This window comes from Miniopterus schreibersii (genome assembly GCF_964146895.1).
Source record: "Miniopterus schreibersii genome assembly, chromosome: 1".
Lineage (NCBI taxonomy): Eukaryota > Metazoa > Chordata > Mammalia > Chiroptera > Miniopteridae > Miniopterus > Miniopterus schreibersii.
In genome coordinates, this window is record NC_138101.1 from 174,796,331 (window position 1) to 174,808,926 (window position 12,596).

General features: G+C 43.0%; 1 protein-coding gene across 5 annotated transcripts in view; it reads left to right on the forward strand.

Moving 5' to 3' along the window:
• The window catches only part of ZBTB1 (zinc finger and BTB domain containing 1), a 25,373-nt gene continuing 12,777 nt past the window's right edge, over positions 1-12,596 (forward strand). Inside the window, exons 1-2 of one of the 5 annotated variants that reach the window (XM_081118655.1) lie at positions 1-1,028; positions 12,279-12,346. The gene's annotated coding sequence lies outside the window, so the exon portion shown is untranslated. The remainder of the gene's footprint in view (positions 1,029-12,278; positions 12,347-12,596) is intronic. The other 4 variants (XM_081118658.1, XM_081118656.1, XM_081118654.1 and 1 more) reach the window with 4 other exon arrangements.

Here is a 12,596-nt window from a genome sequence, read left to right on the forward strand (position 1 = left end):
GGCCAGGAGGGGGTCGGCCCGCGCTTCGGCGCCTCTGCCACAGTCCCCAGTGGTGCCTGTAGGCGGAAGCGTGGCGAGGAGCCTGGGCGTTACAGGCTCCCCACACACAACCGCGTGACCGGGGGACTTTCCCCAGGGTGTGCAAAATCATGGGCACCCCGTCAGTTCGGCAGTGGGGGTGGGGAAAGACGCGCCCGCGTGTCCAAAGGGAGAGTGATGAGGGCGCGGGGCCAGGGACGCTGAGCCGCGGGAGCCTGGGAGGGGAGGAGGGCTGGGCGAGGTGGGGCACGGCGGGGGAAGTGACTCAAAGCCAGAGGCCGCCGGCCCTTGGAAGGCAGGGTTGGGGGAGCATGGGGAATGGGCGACCCTGAACGGGCTGGCCACGTCCGGGACTGGGCTAGGGTCCCGGCGCCCCCAGAACGCCCGGGAAGTACCGCGAGGGAGGGCCCAGCGGCTGACTCCTCCCGGGCAGGGGTCTGACATCTGAGGGAGTGGGAAAGCAGCATCCAGCCCCTGGGGAGTTGGGTGGAGCCCAGCCCCATCCAGCTGTGCAGACGGGAGGAGGTCACCAGCCTACCCTAGGGAGAGGGGCAAGAGGGGTGGTCAAGCCGCCGCCGCGCCGGCCCCCGCGGTGCGGGTTGCGCCAGTCTCCTCAGAGCCCGACGCAGAAACTTGTTGCAACAAACAGGCGACCGCGGGTGCCCCTAGCAGCCAGCGGCGGAGTGGGTGGGCGGGCGAGAGGGAGGGGAAGGCTGGCGGACGCCGCAGCGAACTGGTGGGCAGACCCGGAGTCGCCGCGTAAGCGGGGCCGGCTCAGTGCGGTGCGGCAGGCGCGGCTGTGCGGCAGCGGAAGTCCTTTGTTGCAGCACAGTCCCTGGCAGAGCCAGAACCTCGCCGCGCAGCCCAGCCCGAGCGCCGCGCTTCGCCGCCACTGCAGCTCGCGGCCCCTTCGCCTCGCCCGCCTTTCGCGTGGCTTATTTGCCTTAAACTCTCTAAAATCTCCGCAACCCCGGTTCCCGCTGCGGCCGGTGAGTATTTGCCAGTTATGGGACTATTTGCGCAACTTTGGCCCGCGCCTCAGAGCGGCGGGCCGCTGGGCCTGGCGAAGTGCGAGGGCGGACGGGCGCCGACCCGTGCGGGGAGCCTGAGCGTGGCGGACGCGTTGTGAGGACCCGGCGACGGGCGGCTGCCTGGCCGCCTGCTCGATCCCGCCGTCCGCCGGCGCTGCGGGTCCGGGACGTGCGGCCTCCTTGGGTCGGAGTAGAAGCCCCAGCGGAGACTAGTTCCCACATCAGTTACCTTCTTTTCCCTTTCTTTCTCTGTCTTTATTTATTTTTTTTGAGGGGGGGGGAAGGGAAGAGAAGGGAGGTGTAGACGGAAGGCGGGAGGACCCGGTTGATTGACGTGCCCGGAGCCCGCTTCTCTCAACTTACAGCTGCGGCTCCTCGACGGGTGGGAGGGGAAGTGTCCCGGAGCCGAGGCCGCAGACTTGGGCGCGCTCCGAGGGAGGAGGCGTAAGAGCCGTGCAAATTCTTGCCACGCTCTTTCCCACCCCCCTCTTGCCGGCACACAAGCTTTTTGTTCAGTAGAAAGTGTTAGGTCTCGGGTTTGGGAATTTTCAGTGGAAAAGATCCTCTCTTTCCTGGGAAAAAGTGCTTTCGCTTCCAGTGGTGGGCGCTTACTAGAAGTTCTGTTAGCGTTCGGTAAATGTGTTGGATGTGGATTGGGAGTCGTTACCACTAAAATATGTAGGCTTGGATCTGAGCTCAGCCGCCCTCCCACTCTCCCATTCTAACTAACCAACGCTTCTACATGTGATCTCAAAGGCTGACATGACATTTTCCAGATTAGGAGCGTCAGGGAGATGTTGGTGAAGGTCCTTGATGTTTTCTGGAGACAGTAGGACATTGGTATGTGTGTAATAATATTCCTAAGTCAGTGTGGTGGGTACGCGCAGGTTCTCCCCAGGCCTAAGTGTATTTCCATACAGTATGTATCTTGGCAGGAAAACTATTACAGGAACAATTTTCCCTTTGACACTCGAACCCAAGGACTGGTCCCAGGCTTTTAGAGGAGACTTAGAATCAGTTTCTTAAGCTGAAGTTCAAGCCATTCTGGAGCAGATTTGGTGAAGGGTGAAGTTCTTAAGATAATTTCAAAGCAATCTCTGCCTTCTCCTTTGAAATTAGATTCTATGAAACTTTGTCAATGCAAATGGATATGAAAGGGAGAATTGGGATACAAAAAGATGAAGCTTGACTGAGGAATGGCCATCAGAATCTCAAAACTTTCCTTTAAATCACTTGCTGGATATCTGATAAAGTCTCAATAACTGAATGGCTTGGGGAGCTAGATGGGGGGCTTCATCATCTTAGAGGAAATTAAAGCATAGAAGTGAAATGCTTTTCCAAAGATTAATAAAGACAGTCTGCAGTAGAGTCTTCAAATAATATGTTCGTTTTAAAAGCAGATTTTTCCATTATGACCAAGTTTTCATCTTATAGAATAGCTCAGGTTGAGTGGTCTCTCCTGAAGCCTTTTATTCTTCCCACTCCTCTCTAGTGGCCTAATTTGGGGTGGGGGCTAGTGCATCATTGTCAGAGAAAAGAGAAACCATGTTTAACCAGGACCTTAACAGGGCATGAACACAGTCTCAGCCACTTGCTCTTGACCTTGTGTTTTGATTTTGCTTTAACACCACTATATTTTTGTACTTAGCACCATTTCCCATTCTAATGTGCAGGAGAAAAGAAGTACCTGCTTTCAGGCCTCTCCTCCAGCAAGGAAAAGTGCTAAGCCTTTGCTATTAACCACCTGGCCCAAATGGGGAGGAGGAAACCATTTGGGATAAAATGCAGAAAATGTTCCATAGATTTTTATTTTTGAGCAACAATCTGTTGTCTTCCCCCAGAACTGAGGTATATTTGAAAAACATTTGCTTGAGAGGTCACTTCTGTCTCTTAAGGATGGTTTCTCCTGATATTTTCTTCTTGTGCTAATATCTCTTACCATGAAATATTGAAATTACTTTGTTATTCTAATTTTTTTTTTTTTAAATCCTAACTTGACTTGCTTTTATTGATTTTTAGAAAGAGAGGAAGGGGGAGAGAGAGAGAAACATCAATCTGTTGCCTCCCAAACGTGTCCCAACTGGGATCGAACCCACAACCTGGGTATGTGCCCTGACTGGGGATCAAATCCACGACCTTTCAATGTATACAGGATGACACTCCAACCAACTGAGCCACACCGGCCAGCGATATTTTAATATTCTTATGTGAACCAAATTAAAAGTGATTCATGTCCCTTTTTTTCTCAGAATGGAAATACTTTATTATAAAATCCATGTTCTTTGTGAAAATTCAACCTACGCTGAAGTACATAAAATATAAAAATGAAAGTCATTCAGACTCCCACTCCCCAGAGAGAATCAATGTTAATAGTCAATTCCTTGTTTAAAATGAGGGAAGGCAAGATTTGATCATAACTATGCTGCTGTATATGCCTCACTCTGCTTAGGGATGGCCTGTCAGATGATTCATGGGCTCAGTTCTCTTTTCATTACTCAGGTTGGTGAGAATTGGCAAGGTAGAGGAAAAGGAAATGTTTTGTGTTGGACTGATTTGAAATTCTGTGTTTAAGTAACAGACATGAGAGTTTAAATATAACAGGGCTACGATTTTAGGTCTGTCCTCCTGAAGCATTTACTGTACCTTGGTAGGCTAGTGCTAGTTCTCACACTTTTTTAATGTTAATGTTGATGTCCAGCCGCTCATGGTTGATTTATACAAGCCAAACTTACTAAAACAAAACCAAACCGTCACATTGTAGGGAATTTCATAATTAATAGTTGGGAAGGAGTGGTTATATTTGCCATGAAGACCACTGCCGAGATATCCTATGCTGATGTGGGATGAGGGGTCCTCTATTCAGAGGTAGCATGCCAAACATCAAGGAAAGGAAATTAGAGGAAAGAAGGGAATTAATGACTGGTTTTTAGATGTGGCATGGGAGGAGATGGTACATATTTAAGATAGATTTCTAACTATATTTATATTGTGGCTTTTGTAGTAACTACAAGAGATCTTAGTGAAAGTACAGAATCATTTTTTACTTAGCCTGGTATATTTAAGAAGAATGAGCTGTGATGTAGTTGATGTTCTGAAAACAAAATAGTGCTTACATGTTAAATGACAACATTGGTTATTTGAGGATGTTGGGGACATGCTTGTTTTTTACACTACTCTGCTTTGAGCTTAAAATAATTATCAAAACAAAATTGGAAAATTAAAGAATTAAATCACCAACCAGATTTTCTGTCCGTTGTCTGAGAAAACTAAAGAGCTCCATCCCCACTTTAAATCTTTAGTATTAGGGGAGGGCTTGCCCTGATGAGCAGTGGGAGTCAGCAGATGGAACAGGAGGTGGGGAAGGGGCAGGGCATTCTACTTGCCATATGGGGCAGGATGAGAATGAGGTGATTCTGGGAAGCTTAGAATGTTGGTTCCAAAGGGACACTTGAGTTAATTGTCATTGCCAGAGTATTGTCTGGTTTATAAAAACTGAAACTTAGGGCTCTGAATCGAAAAAGAGTTTGAGTCGCATCTTATTATAATATGAGCATTTGATAACCACTGAACCTGTTTCCTTATTTACAAAATGAGGTTAATAAAAATGTCTACCTCGGGGTTGTTGTGAGAATCAGTTGTATAATGCATGGGGAATTGTAAGTTTTTGGCCACTGCAAAAAGGTAGGGCAAAGGTATTTACAGTTGTTAGTATGGAAAAATAATACAATAATAAGTAATATAAGAATAAACTGTGCTTCACAAACTCACAACTGTAAACCTACATTTGACCCCCCCCCTTTTTTTTTTTTAATTCTCACCAGAGGATATTTTTTTCCATTGCTTTTCAGAGACAGTAGAAGGGAGAGAGAGAAAGTTGATCTGAGAGGGACACATCGGTGGGTTGCCTCTGGCTCTCGCCCCAACCCTGACAGGGGCCAGGGATCGAGCCTGCAACCGAGGTAAGTGCCCTTGGCCGGAATGGAACCTGGGTCCCTTCAGTCCACAGGCTGATGGTCTAACCACTGAGCCAAACCTGCTAGACTGGAAACAATACAATTTAAAAATATGTGTGGATATGCTGAAAGAAAGAAACAGGGTAGGCTTTCCCATCGTCAGTGCTACCTCACCAGTTATTCATTCAGCCTTTTCTGAACTCATGTTATGTTGCAGAGAAACGAAGAACCCAAAGTCCTTGCCTTCAAAGTACTCATAATCACAGGGGACACCAACACAGAAAATTTTGGTAGCTGATTCTTCTTTAGCACTTAATCTGTGACAGACACTGCCTTATAATAAGTCTAAACTCTAGGAAGGATTACCATTACCATTCTCAAACAAGAACTGAGGCACAAGTTGGTTAAACAACCTACTCAGGGTCACACCTAACAGGTGGCAGAGCCAGAATTTGAACCCAAACAGTCTAGTTAGTCTGTGCTTTAACATCTACTTTATGTTGCTGCTCTGATGATTACAGTATAGTGTAATAAATGCAAAATGAGGAGATAATACATAGTAATATCAAAACCTAAAATAGGGGGAGAAGGAGGTGTTACAAGAGGCTTTCCGAAGGAGGTGATAAACTGATTATTAAATGCTATATGGGAGATTCAGCAGAAGAACCAATCAGCAGGACTAAAAATGGGTGTAAAAAAATAAAGAAATGGCGGGTGCTGGGAGACAAACAGTTTTATGCTGCTTGAACATGAAGTTTGAAGCAGGAAGTAGCCAAACAAGACTTGATGGGTAGATGGGGGGGCCTGTGTATGCCTTGTTAAGGAGTTTGTACTTTTAGCCTGAGGATATTTGAAGGGAACTATTGAGGTGTTTAAACAGAAAAATAGTATGGTCTCATTTTCTTCATGAGTCGTCTGAGGGTGAGGGGCTAGTTAAGGAGCCTGTTGTAGTAACTTGGAGTGATGATAGCGGCCTTTGGAGTGCAGGGAAGGTAATGATGGAATAGAGGGACAGATTAGAGAAATATTTAGTAAGAAAAATTGGCAAGACATAATTATGAGAGAGGAGACTTCCCAGGTGACTTCCAAGTAGCTTGGGTGATTAGTGCAGGGTGGTGCCAGCTAAGATAGAGAACACAGGTTGAGGAGCATTTTTATGTGGGTCTCAGACAAAGTTACAGAGTGAGTACTTGAAATAGAAGTTCCACAAAATGAACTCTAAGAATATGAATGCCACATGCAAAAAGGGACTTTCTGGTCAAGCTGCTTTTTGCTGAGAAGCTTACTGTTCACACAATGCCCTCTGGTGGTTAGAAGATGTCATGTTGCCTCTTTAGGAATGAACTGATCAAAATATAGAGAGACTGCTTAGATTAAATACTTTTCCTCCTCCACTCCTGAGGGAGAGGAATATTCCAGAAGCCATTATGTTCCCTTTGCTTTCTGTGTGGATTAATTAATTTCCTAGATCCATAATGCAGCTGAAAATAGCTGAAACAAAATACAGGAATGAAACCCTTATCTTACTTATAGAGCACTTCCCTAGGTCCTCTCAGAAATTTACATAGATTCAGTTTCATCAAGTTTTTGTCTTAATTTTATAACCCATAATAGATTGAAATGGTGGGCAACAAGAGTTCAGCACACCTTTTAGAAGTGACAGCTGTTGGCTTGACAAACAAGGAGATAGAAACACTGACCAGCAAACCACAATCTCCAAAGCATAGCAGTCTCAGGCGATTTTGTAGGTGCAAACAACCCTTGGGAAATTTGAATAGCTCTCTATTTCAGTAAAACACAATTGATGTAGGGGAGAAAGCCAAGTGTGCTATACTTGAGGCTATAGTTAGAAAAGTAGGAAGAGCCCTAGACCAGGATTAAGGAGACCAAGGTCCTATTCTGCCAACCACTAAAACTAGATGTAACTTTGAACATACCACTTAACCTCTTAGGACCTCAGTTTGTTTTCTCATCTATAGAGCAGCAGGTTGAACTTTTGATCTCTTCGTAAAATTCTATGAACTGTGTTTACAATGATGACATTAATATTTAAGAAAAATTGTATTATACTTTGAAAAGACAACAAAATTTCATCATCTCTAGTTTATACAAGTCCTCTGAGGAGTATGATTATCCATATTATATAGATGAAAAAGTAGGCTTAGAAAAGATGTTTAGTGGTAGAGCTGGTATTCAAATCTATTGGTGTCTGCTTCCTGGGCTCTTAGTTAATACTTTCATTTAACAAGCATGCATTAAATGCCAGCCATGTGGGAAGAGTGTGCTAGGCACGGGGAACAAACACAGAGGCCATCAAGCCTCGTTCCTGACCTTGAGAGTTCAGTTAGGCCCTGCTGTATAGCAGCTCTGTTAGTGCTAATGATATAAATGTTACGACAGCACTGTTTTGACCAGTTAGGGGTTTTAAAGGGTTTTGTGTGAGCTCAGGCTGGTGTTGCTCAGTTAAACATTGGTGGCCAGTTCGTACTGGTCAGGGCATGTGCCCGGGTTTTGGGCTCAATCCCCAGTAGGGAGCATGCAGGAGGCAGCCAATCAATATTTCTTTTTCTCTCTTTCTCCCCCTCCCCTTTCCCCCCTTCCTCTCTCTCTCAAATCAATAAAAACATATTAGCCTGGGCGTGGCTCAGCAGTTGAGCATTGACCTAGGATCCAGGAGATCCCAGTTTGGTTCCCAGACAGAGCACATGCCCAGGTTGTGGGTTTGATCCCCAGTGGGGGGGTGCAGGAGGAAGCTGGTCAATGACTCTCATCATTGATGTTTCTTTCTATCCCACTCCCTTCCTCTCTCTGAAATCAATAAAAATATATTTTTAAAAAGGAAAAAGGAAAAATAAATAAAAACATATTAAAAATTAAAAAAAAGATTTTAGGGTATAAGCATAGAACTCAGCCACCATTTATAGCATTGTCTCTATGGAAATAAGTGTCAAGTTCCAAATAACTAGCTTAAAAATAAAGTTTTAGAACATAACTCAGTTATAACTTCAGAACTTCCTGTAGTATGTACCCAGTGTGCAGTCTAATAACCAGCCAGAATACCTGCTCTAAAAAGTGAGTAAAATTTTCTAAACTTGATCATGTCTGTCATTTCAGTGCCTTGAGGTGAAACCTTTTATCTTTAGGAGCCTGTACAACTGGTTCTTCCTGGAAATTTCTGGGGAAAACCTAAACATTTAAAATATATATATATATCTTTATTGACTTCAGAGAGAGGAAGGGAAAGGGAAAGAGAGAGAGACAGAAACATCAGTGATGAGAGTCTTTGATTGGCTGCCTCCTGCACGCCCCCTACTGGGGACTGAGCCAGAAACCCAGGCATGTGCCCTCACCAGGAATCAAACTGTGATCTGGATCATATAGGTCAGTGCTCAACCTCTGAGCCATGCTGGCCAGGCAAAAACCTAAAATTTTTAATTAAGTTTAAATTTAGAAACTGGACAATATATCCTGGAAAATGGTATTCTATGAAATAATTTTGCTGAGGTGACCTTTTTTTAAAAAAAATAAATTTTTAATTGATTTTAGAGAGAGAGGAAGGGAGAGAGAAACATCAGTGTGAGAGAGATTGATCAGTTGCCTATTGTATGCACCTTAACTGGGGACAGAACCCACAACCTGGGCATGTGCCTTGATTGGGAATTGAACTGGTGACCTTTTGGTGCACAGGACAATTCTCAACCAAGTGAGCCACACTATCCAGGGCTGACCTTATATTAATAGGTGGTAAAATTGTTAAGGCCGTGATCTCAGGCTGAAGAGTCCTGTTGCTTGTGTTCTATTCTCACCAAGTCCTCTGTAGCGTTAGGAAAGTTATATAATGTGTGCCTCTGTTTTATCTGAAAAAATGGTTCTTAAAATATTACCTACTTTGTAGGGTTTGTTAGGATTAAATGATAAAATTATATACATACTTAACATGCATACATACATGTATGTAAAACGTATGATATGCACATAGACATTTGCTTAGACTAGAGCCTTACCCACTGATAGTAAGTCCAGTAAAACAAATTATGCTTTCCCCTCCCATTACATTTCCAAGCTTTTGTTTATGCTGCTGTGTAGTTTAGTACTTAATTATTCTCGGGTTGTTTCTTGGTTTAAAATTTAATCCCTTATATGTAATTAGCTCTATCGTAAACCATCCTTCTTTACTCTCTACCTCAATACTCTAGGCAGTATTAGGAATATTGTAGGTGTTCAATATGTTCTGATACTCTGATTTATAAACATGAGAGAATCCTTTCATTGCAGGCTTCTTAAAAAGCTATCTGGACCTAGCCGGTTTGCTCAGTGGTTAGAGTGTTGGCCTGCAGACTGAAGGGTCCCAGGCTTGATCCCCAGCCCTGGTTGGGGCGTGTGCGAGAGGCAACCAATTGATGTGTCTCTCTCACATGGATGTGTCTCTCTCTCCCATCCACTGCCTCTGAAAAGCAGTGGAAAAAATGTCCTCACTGAGGATTAGAAAAAAAGCTCGTCTGTAGCTCTCAAGCCCTTGTATTCATTAAGTACATACGTTCAGTGAGATAAGACATGGAAATAGGTACCAGGGAATGAATATATGTTTAAAGGTCCTTTGAGATCCAGCGATAATTGTTAGTAGTCCAGAGACCTCATGCTGATCTAGGCTCTGCTGTAGACTCACTGAGGCTATGCAAATCGTCCTCGGGCCTCCTTGGTAATGCAAGTCTGACACAAATTAGAGGGTGATTATTTGCCTTACTGACAGGGTCAACTCCAGAACTCCTTTTAAGTTACTTCTTCATCTACTTTATATGCTTATTTATAGACCCTTAAATTATCATTTGACTAAGACTAGGGCAAAAGAACATCCAGCAAAGCTTTTTCCAATGTAAGAGATTTAGCAATGAAGGAAAAGTATTTCTGAAACCTTACTATGTCAGTGAGAAATGTACTGAAATAGTTTACACAGTATAATGTAGGGAACACGTCTACTGGATAAGACGAGATGCAAATATATGGGTAAAATGATATTACAGGTAGAGTTCAAATGGGTAGTCACAGGTGCAAGAGCACCTGGCCTATAAGCCCTGTGTTAAGGACTCATGCGCTGTCCTTGTATTCAGGGCACACTGTATAGTACTAAGGAATATGTAGTAACTACTGTACAGTTGTTAGTACCCGTCTGGGTGGTTAGGAATCCTAGTACCTACCTTACCAATTAACTATACCCTAAATACATTATTTTACAACCATAGATCTTGCCCTTCTATGAAATAAGAATTTTGGACTAGATTAGATCTCTCTAAGCTGTAAAAGTCTATGAATATCTAAATTGCTTAATGTGCTTGGTGGCCGTTTTTTAATTTAAGATGAGCTGGTAAACTTTTTTAAACTAAATTTCTAAAAATCCAGTGTAAAATTTTCATAGCACCTAACTTCTTATTCTTCCTAGAGAACTGCATGCACACTGGATGTGCTAGCCTGAGGCGAACCCTTTGGCTTTAGATCTCATTTGAAGTTTCTGCTCTCAGCCCCAAGCCCTTGGCTTCTAGCTGTAATAAATTTGTTCTACCAGTGATGCAAGTAGTAGCACAAACAAAAGCAACCACCAGTTTCAGTTATAAAAACAAGAACAACTGGCCTTGGCTGGGTAGCTCAGTTGGTTAGAGCATCGTCCTGATAGGCCAAAGTTAGGGGTTTGACCTCAGGTCAGGGCACATTCAAGAAACAACCAAGAAATGCATAAATATGTGGAACAACAAGTGGATCTCTCTCTCTCCCTCTCCCTCCCTTCCCCCCTCCCTCCTCCCCTCCCCCTCCCTCCTCCCTCCCCTCTCCTCCTCCTCCCCCTCGCCCCTCCTCTGTCTCTAAAATCAATTTTAAAAAAAGAACAACTGAAATATAGCAATTCTTTTATTTAAAACTGTTTACAAGCTTTACTATATAACAAAGTTCACTAAGTTTTTTTGATGGCATTAAAGATACCAAAAACTTGAAAAGAGAGCAAACTTCTGTTGGAATTTGAGTGAAATTTATTAATAAAAGTAAATGAATATAAAAATTTTAATGCAAAAATTATCCTTGAGATAAGCTAAAAGTCTCACAGGTATTTAGATCCCTCACCCTGGGCACCGCCCCCCACCCCTGTCTTTTGATGTTATTAAGCCTCCTTAAAGCTTTTCTGAATGAGATGTAACAAGAACACAGTTGCTGGTACTAATGTATTAATGACTGCTCTTAAGTCGGTCTTCCTAAAGTTGTTTTTACTCAGAAATTGGACATTTGCATAATGACACCGATGAAACTACAATTTTAGGTCAGCCTCAAAGCTGTAGTATTAGCGTTAATTTTAGACACAGTACTTGCTCAGCTTCCAGCTCTCTGAGGGGAAGATTGAAATAGAGAGACATGAGGCAAGAAGGCAGTAGGATTCATACCCAGGCCTGTCTGACCCAGAGCCTTGTTCTCCTCCACAGCATGGTACCTTTCACAGAGTAGATACTTGACTGAGTACATGTTGAATGAAGTCACTAACCTAGAAAAAGTCAAAATTCTTCTGCACCTTATATCCTTGAGATTACAGAATACCTGTACTATTGCCGACTCTCAGTACAATATTCAGTGAATATTTGTTGAGTTAATAAGTATACATTAAAGTGCTATCGATGCTCTTACTTGTTTTAGTGTTTTGTTTGTGTTAACACCGAATGTATGCATTTTCACTAATTTAATTGATTGCAACTATAGTTACAGATGTGCTGTCATCTTGGTCTTCTATCTAGTTGCATTAATTTTGGTTACCATAAAACTGCTTTTCATTTAAATTAGAAGGGTCCTGGGAACCTTTAACCTCTTCATGTCATTATTTCAAATACAGGATATTTAAAACCTGGAAATTTTTACAGATTAACTGTTGGCTTTCATACTGCTGGACTCCTATTTGGAAGGAAACTAAACTTATCTAGTCAAATTTAACTCCTGATACTTACGTAAGCATCACAACCACACAGCTGCCACTGTTACTTCCATTAATTATTACATGCCAAGCGCTGTACATTGTACACTTTGCTTCTATGAATCCTCATGTTTGATGCATTATTTGAATTATTATTTATCCCCACTTTGAGACTGAGGAAACTTGGGGTCAATGAGAATAAACAAGTTAAGGCAGCAAATTCTAGACTGGAGCTCAGATCTGTCTGAGCCACGCCTGTACTCTTTCCACTGTACCATACTGTCCTCAACAACATTTGTCTCTGCTTCCACACAGGGCATTCATTATCCCCCGAATGAGTTTCATTTTAAACAACTTATCACTAGAAGAAAAAAAAAATTGAGGTAATATCTATCCCTCTGCCTCTTTCTCTTTGATTTATTATTTATTAAAGGTCTCTCTGAATCCTACATAAAATAGGCTCGGGGGTGTCAAACTTTTCTCATTTTCTCCTACAGTTTTCATTCATAAGTACAGTTTTTAAAGACTTCATGACAGTGAATTGTAGGGTGTGGATTTATCCTGGTTTACTAACAATTCCCTTATTATCCAGCCTTTCAAATTATAAATAACACATTAATGAAAATCTTTGTG